Below are 8,423 nucleotides of genomic sequence, written 5' to 3' on the forward strand. Positions count from 1 at the left end.
TTTTATCTTTTAATATGGGAAAGAAAAGAAAAAACACTGTATCTCAGAGTGGTTAGAAACCAAATTGTTTTTTATAGTCTGCATCCTGCTTTGATGAAATGGGGGTGGTTTTCATGATGTCATCCACATGGTTTAAATAAACAGTATACTAAGGTTAACAAGCTACAATCATAACAGAACTAGTAGGGAATTATAGCTAGGCTAATTTGATCAATTACTTTCAGTGCCAGAGGTCTCTAGATGAGACAGAAGCCAGTATACACATTTTGGCAGATAAAAAATTAGTTTGGTCAACACATACCCTAATGGTAATGAACATTCTTTCAAACTTCATTTTTCATCCCCGAGAGAGTAGAATCCCACTAATGCCAGTCACTGCCACTCAAAACCAGCCAAGAAGATAACAGTATTTTAGGCACCAGAAATTTGCATTCCATGGGGTAGGCTAGGACTAGTCTTTTGGCTGCTCCATTGTGTCTGTGTTATATTTTAAGTTTTCCTCTCAGTATTTTTCTATTCAAAATTAATTGAAACTAGGAATAACTATCTAAAGTTTGTTTTTTGGGGTTATTTGTTTTGTTTGTTTTTGAGACGGAGTTTTGCTCTTGTCACCCAGGCTGGAGTGCAATGAAGCAATCTCGGCTCACTGCAACCGCCACCTCCCAGGTTCAAGTGATTCTCCTGCCTCAGCCTCCCAAGTAGCTGGGATTACAGGTGTCCGCCACGACACCTGGCTAATTTTTTGTATGTTTAGTAGAGACGGGGTTTTGCCATGTTGGGAAGGCTGGTCTCGAACTCCTGACCTCGGGTGATCTGCCCACCTTGGCCTCCCAAAGTGCTGGGATTATAGGCATGAGCCACTGCACCTGGCCAACTATCTAAAGTTTTTAGTCATTGTATGCTATGCCTTCGACAGTTGATATTTTATTTCTTCTTCTTTTTTTTTTTTTTTTTTTTTTTTTTTTTCCATAGCATGTTTGTTTGTTTACTTTAAGTTCTGGGATACATGTGAAGAACCTACAGGTTCATTACATAGGTATACATGTGCCATAGTGGTTTGCTGCACCTATCAGCCGTCATCTAGGTTTTAAGCTCTACATGCATTAGGTATTTGTCTAAATGCTCTCCTTCCCCTGCCCCCAACCCCTGGACACGCCCTGGTGTCTGATATTCCACTCCCTGTATCCATGTGTTCTCATTGTTCAGCTTCCACTTATGAGTGAGAACATGCAGTGTTTGCTTTTCTGTTCCTGTGTTAGTTTGCTGAGGATGACGATTTCCAGCTTCATCCATGTCCTTGCAAAGGACATAAACTCATTCTTTTTAATGGCTGCATAGTACTCCATGATGTATATGTACCACATTTTCTTTATGCAGTCTATCATTGATAGGCATTTGGGTTGGTTCCAAGTCTTTGCTATTGTAAATAGTGCTGCAGTAAACATACATGTGCATATGTCTTTATAATAGAATGACTTATAATCCTTTGGGTATATACCTACTAATGGGATTGCTGAGTCAAATGATATTTCTGGTTCTAGATCCTTGAGGAATTGCCACACTGTCTTCAACAATGGTTGAACTACTTTACACTCCCACCAACAGTGTAAAAGCGTTCCTATTTCTCTACATCCTCGCCAGTATCTGTTGTTTCCAGATTTTTTAATGATCGCCATTCTAACTGGCATGAGATGGCATCTCATTGTGGTTTTGATTTGCATTTCTCTAATGACCGGTGATGAAGTGCTTTTTTTCATATGTTCCTTGGCTGCATAAAAGTAAACAGTTTTTTCTTAACTTTTTTTTTTTTTTTGAGACGGAGTCTCGCTCTGTCACCCAGGCTGGAGTGCAGTGGCCTGATCTCAGCTCACTGCAAGCTCCGCCTCCCGAGTTTACGCCATTCTCCTGCCTCAGCCTCCCAAGTAGCTGGGACTACAGTCGCCCGCCACCATGCCCGGCTAATTTTTTGTATTTTTAGTAGAGATGGGGTTTCACCGTGTTAGCCAGGATGGTCTTGATCTCCTGACCTTGTGATCCTCCCATCTCAGCCTCCCAAAGTGCTGGGATTACAGGCGTGAGCCACCGCTCCCGGCCTTCTTAATTTTTAAATGAAGTTCAGGGGCACATGTGCAGATTTGTTGCATAGGTATATTTGTGTTATGGGTATTTGTTGTACAGATTATTTCACCATCCAGGGTTTTTTTTTTTTTTTTTTTTTTTTTTTTTGAGACGGAGTCTCGCTCTGTCTCCCAGGCTGGAGTGCAGTGGCGGGATCTGGGATTACAGGCGTGAGCCACCGTGCCCGGCCATCATCCAGGTATTAACCCTAGTACTCATTAGTTATTTTTCCCGATCCTCTCCCTCCTCTCACCTTCCACCCTCTGAAAGGCTGGAGTGTGTGTTGTTCCCCTCTGTGTGTCCATGCGTTCTCATCATTTAGCTACCAGTTGTAAGTGAGAACATGTGGTGTTTGGTTTTCTGTTCCCGTGTTAGTTTGCTAAGGATAATGGCCTCCAGCTCCATCCATGTCCCTGCAAAGGACATAATCTCATTCTTTTTTATGGCTGCATAGAATTCTATGGTGTATAATGTACCACATTTTCTTTATCCAGTCTATCAGTGATGGGAATTTAGGTTGATTCCATGTCTTTTCTATTGTGAATAGTGCTACAATGAACATAGGTATGCATGTGTCTTTATAATAGAATGATTTCTATTCCTTCGGGTTTATACCCAGTAATAGGATTGCTGGGCCATATAGTATTTCTGTCTTTAGGTCTCTGAGGAATTGCCACACTGTCTTCCACAATGGCTAAATGAATTTAAACTCCCACCAACAGTGTGCAGGCATTTCTTTTTCCTCCACAACCTCACCACCATCCATTAATTTTTTACTTTCAATAACAGTCATTCTGACTGATGTTAGATAGTATCTCATTGTGGTTTTGATTTGCATTTCTCTATTGATCAGTGATGTGGAGCTTTTTTTCATATGCTTACTGGACACATGTATGTCTTCTTTAGAAAAGTGTTTGTTCTGTCCTTTGCTTACTTTTTAATGGAGTTATTTGTTTTTTTCTTGTAAATTTGTTTAAGTTCTTTATAGATGTTGGATATTAGACATTTGTCAGATGCATGGATTGCAAAGCTTTTCCCCCATTCTGTATGTTGTCTGTTTATTAAACAGTTTTATGTCCATAGAGTATATGAAGGAACTGAGCAATGAGCTTTAGATACATGACTTATCAGCTTTGTAAGATGCTGAATACAAAGAAATGATTTTTAGTATGTAAATAGAAGAAATGAATGATTAAAAAAAAAACGAGCTATTTAAATTCCACAATTGCTATTTAAAAGGCACTAGCTTAGTGGTACAGGGTACAAAATTGTGTAAGTCATGGATCTGACTTGATTGTCTCCTAGGGGAGATGCCATCCACACCATGAATTACAACACACAGCAGATATGCCACAGAAGAGTGACAAAAATTTGACTCCTCATTCCGAAGTCAAAAGATGACAAGACCTCATTTGGGGGCAGGAATCAAGAAAAAATTCTGGGATGAGCTTTCATTTGCGATGTTCAGGCCATGATATAGACATTTTTGCATAAGGAATAAATCATAGGTAGCATGAAGTGGGGAATTAGGGAATGCCTAGGGAATGCTGAAGAAGACCTTTTGGTTTGCCCAGAGAATTGTGCTCCTAAAAGGCAGAGATCAAGACAAAAAAGTAAGCTGTAATCACTTTTGAAGAACTTTGGATTCCATGGGATTTGAATTTGGACAAAATAGTGTGGGGAGTTGTTGAAAGTTTTTGAGAAAAGCCTATCAGAGTAAGAAAAATTATTCCAGAAAAAATAACCATTCTCTAGCACATTTGAGAGAGCCCAGAGGTGGGGAAAATCAGAAGCTGTTATCACAGTAAGTCTAGTTGAAAGATAATGAGAGTCTACATTGGGCTGGTAGCAGTGGAAAATGAAGAAAAACACAAAGGTTTTATACAAGGAGAATCTATAGGACTTAACCACTCGTTGTGGAATAAAAAAGATTTAAAAAGTGGATTTCAACCTTGGGTGGATAAAAAATGGTGGCACCAACAATAGTAACATGAAAAATTAGAAAGTGGGACTCTTGGTGGGTTTGGTTAGGTATCATTGGAATTTGGGTGCTCCAATCACATCTAAAAACTTATAAAAACTTAGAAAGAGTAGTTGAGGGGAGATATATTGAGGGGTTTGAGAATCTGTTGAAGCAAAAGAGAATGTGAGTCCCCTCCAGAAAGAATTTTGGATTCTATTTAAGAAATATTTAATGAGTTCCTAATAGTGCCAGGGACTGTGCCGGGCATGGTAAGGAAAACAAATACACAAAACAGATCCCTTCAAAAGTTCAGAATCTAGTAAGTTTCTCATTCTGGTTCTATCACTTATTTGCTGTATAACCTAGGGAAATTAACATTTCGGGATTGTTCAGCTTGCTTCTATTCTGGGAATATTGCCGTGTACATGCTTAACCAGTTAGGTGGTGGCGTTAGATTTGCCAGGTGTAAAATTTTTTAGCATCATAGGGGAGCTCATGGGAAATGTTATTATGAACAGTCATAAGGGCTAGTGGAGGCAAGGAATTAGGTGATAGCCAAAATACCAGTCAGAGTGAAGGAGCACAACACATGGGAAACATTTAGAGAAGTCTCTGAGGTTAGAACCGAAGCCAAAGCCTTCCACTAGTGCGTCACTTTCCGACAGTGCAAGCCAGCAGTGGCCTTGAAGCACTCCCATGCTGAGCTTAAGCACTGGATCCAGAAGCCAGAGGAATAACATAGACATTTCTAAAAAGGAACCCTGTATAGTAGAGGACAGTAGAGAAGTGTGAAAATGGCAGACATCTTCACACTGTGCTGGTGTTATTCAATTGATACTTATCGAGTACTTACTGTGTGCTCAGGGCTACTTTCTGAGTGTACAATACTGAGCAAAGCAGACAGGTTCCTGCCTCAGTTCATTTGCATTGTGATAAAGGAACACCTGAGGCTAATTTATTCAAGAAGCACAGCTCCAGCATCTGCTTCCTGTGAGGACTTCAGACTGCTTCTACTCATGGTGGAAGGCAAAGGGGAACCCATGTATCGTATGATGAGAGAGGGAGAAAGAGGGAGGAGAGAAGGTGTCAGGCTCTTTTTTAACAATCAAATCTCCTGGTAACTAATAGACTGAGAAGACACTCATTACCATGAGGACAGCACAAAGCTTTTCATGAAAGATCAGCCTCCATGACTCAAACACCTCCCACTAGGGCTCACCTTCAACACTGGAGCTCAAAATTTCAACATGAGATTTGGAGGCAACAAACATTCAAACTACATTGTTCCCTAATATCACGAAGTTTGTAGGCTAGTGAGGAAGACAGCTATTAATCAAATTTTTACTTGACTGTAATAGGTGCTATAAAAAAGAAGGATACGGTTCAAGGAGAACCTCTAAAAGGAGGGCTTTCATTTAGATTGAAGTATCCAAAGAGCTGTTCCAAGTGAATTATGTTTGAGCAAACAGGGGATGGAGTTGGCCTTCAACAAAGTCCTTTATTGAAGTGAGAGATGAGGAGTGGACTGCCAGACAGATCTTTCCCTATTCCTGGTCACTAGAGCATCCAATTATAGAATCCTGAAGGAATAAAATATCAAAAGGTCCAAAAACACCAAAGGTGAACCCAGTGACCCAAATACAGAGAGAACAGGAAATTATTCAAAGTCTAGTCATGCTTATTACAGAGGCTCTAGCGCATAGTGGTAAAAACCCAAGTCTGATCAAACCAAAACTGAAGTCTGGCATTAAAAGCTGTGTGATGTAGACAAATTAGTAACTCTCTGTAAGCCTCAGTTTCCCCCTCTGTAAGGTAGAAATAATAAGAGTCACATACCCCTGTGACTGTTAAGAGAATTAAATAATTCATAAAACTTGTAGCACAATTTCTTACACTACCCTTCAATAAATGTTAGGTGTTATCATCATCTTGGATAAGGATTTTTTACTGAGATATGCAGTGATCCAAATATCATAAAATTCACCCATTTAAAATGTGCAGTTTGGTGCATTCAGTACATTCACAAAGTTGTACAACCATCACTATCTAATTCCAGAACATTTTTATCAGCTCAAAAATAAGCCTCATATCCATTAGTCACTCCCTTTCCCCTTCCCCTCCAGCCCCTGGCAATCGCTAACCTACTTTCTGTCTCTATGGATTTGTCTATTTCAGACATGTCATGTAAGTGGAATCATATAATATATGGCCTTTTGTGTCTACGGAGCATAATGCTTTCAAGGTTCATTCCTGTCGTATCAAGTATTCATACTTCTTTCCTTTTTATGGCTGAATGATATTCCATTGTATAGATATAATGTATACATTATTAGTATAGAAGTTTTTGTGTGAACATATGTTTCCAATTCTCTTGGGTATACATCCAGAAGTGGGACTGCAGGATCGAATGGTAACTCTGTTTAACTTTAGGGGGAAATGCCAAACTGTTTCCCAAAGCTGTTGCATCATTTTACATTCCCACAAGCAAAGCATGAGTATCCCAATTTTTCCACATCCTTACCAACACTTGTCATTGTCTGTCTTTTTTATTCACCATCCTGGTGAGTGTGAAGTGGTATCTTGTTGTGGGTTTGATTTGCATTTCCCTAGTGACTAATGATATTTATTGAGCATCTTTTTCATGTGCTTATTGGCCACTTATGTATCTTCTTAGAAGAAATGTCTATTCACATCTTTGCCCATTGTTTAATTGGGTTATTTGTTCTTTTATTGTTGAGTTAGATACAGCTGTTATTTTAAAACTTTTGGATACACTAAGGAAACTGCATTTCCAGCGAGAGACACACCACGCAGGACTGAAAATGGTTAGTCTAAGGGGATTCATGACAGATTTGAGAAACCATGATGAACAGAATTTCCAGCCAGAGAATTTCCACTCAGACCCATCATCAACAGGAATGATTCCAACATGAAGGTGAACCACCACAGGATCCAGTTAGTCCCAGTTTCACTCTGTCATCCAAGCTGGAGTGCAGTGGCATGGTCTCCACTCACTGCAGCCTCAACCTCCCAGCTTCAAGTGATCTTCTCACCTCAGCCTCCCGAGTAGCTGGGACTACAGCAACATGGAGAAGGCATCAAAAACGTACTTCGTTCATCCACCAACAGTATGAAGAGCTAGAAGCTCTGTTTAGCCAGACTGTGTTCCCAGATAGAAACCTTCAGGAGAAACTAGCTTTGAAACTCAACCTGCTGGAGTCAACAGTAAAGGCTTGGTTCAGGAACTGGCAATTCAGATTGAAGCAGCAGCAATCAGCAAAGCAAGCAAACAAGATCCTTCCATTCAAGAAGAATGTGCCCACTTTCCCCTGAACACCCCCCAGTCTTTATGCTTTTTCTCCTGTGGTTTCAGATTTCTACAGCTCCCTTCCACCTCAGCCCTTAGACCCTTCCAACTGGGCCTGGAACTCTACCTTCACTGAAAGTCCCACAAGTGACTTCCAAATGCAAGATACTCAATGGGAGAGGCTGGTGGCCCCAGTTCCTGCTTTGTACTCCGATGCCTATGACATATCCCAAATCATAGAACGGTACAATCTTCCTGATGAGAATGAGATATCCAGCTCTTCTTTCCACTGTCTGTATCAGTATCTCTCACCCACAAGGTACCAGGTAGGAGGACAGGATTTCTCTCTCAGCACTTTGCTGGTCCAGCTGTAGGCCTATCTCCCACACAAACGTGGCCCAGTATGACAAGCCAAAGCTTTGAAGCCTACAGTCTAACAGACAGCCTGGAATTCCAGAAAACCTCCAATACGGTAGACTTTGAATTTCTCTGACCAGAGTACTAATAAATATGGACCATTTTAAAAAGAGGTCTTCTTGCCTCTTGTACATAACTATTGTTTCCTTTGTCTCGTTTTAACCCAAACATCTGGGTCTGTGTCTCTGATTTCCATGGAAATGTTGTGAAAAGAGATTTCCAAGTAGAGCTGGGCACTACGCAATCAGCCCCACAATTCTCCCTGAGAAGCCTTCCTAGTCCCTTACATGGCCAGTGAGACTCCAAAATTCCCCTCCCAAAACTATCCTGGAGTTTCTAAAAGTAGGACAGTGGTTTTGGGGGTTATCCACTTTATTTTTTTAAAACTAGGACTCACTCTGTCACCCAGGCTGGAATGCAGTGGCACAATCATGGCTCACCAAAGCCTTGACATCCTGGGCTCATGTGATCCTCCCACCTCAGCCTCCTGAGTAGCTGGGACTACAAGTGCCCACCACCACACTCGGCTAATTTTTTGTTTGTTTTTTGTTTTTTGAGACAGAGTCTCGCACTGTCACCCAGGCTGGAGTGCAGTGGCAGAATCTTGGCTCACTGCAA

At 40.8% G+C, this 8,423-nt stretch overlaps 1 pseudogene; it reads left to right on the plus strand.

Moving 5' to 3' along the window:
- Nucleotides 1-3,631: 3,631 nt before the first annotated feature.
- LOC112627067 lies at nt 3,632-7,881 on the plus strand (annotated as a pseudogene).
- The last annotated feature ends 542 nt before the right edge of the window (nt 7,882-8,423 follow it).

This window comes from Theropithecus gelada, chromosome 6 (assembly GCF_003255815.1).
Source record: "Theropithecus gelada isolate Dixy chromosome 6, Tgel_1.0, whole genome shotgun sequence".
Taxonomy (NCBI): Eukaryota; Metazoa; Chordata; class Mammalia; order Primates; family Cercopithecidae; genus Theropithecus; species Theropithecus gelada.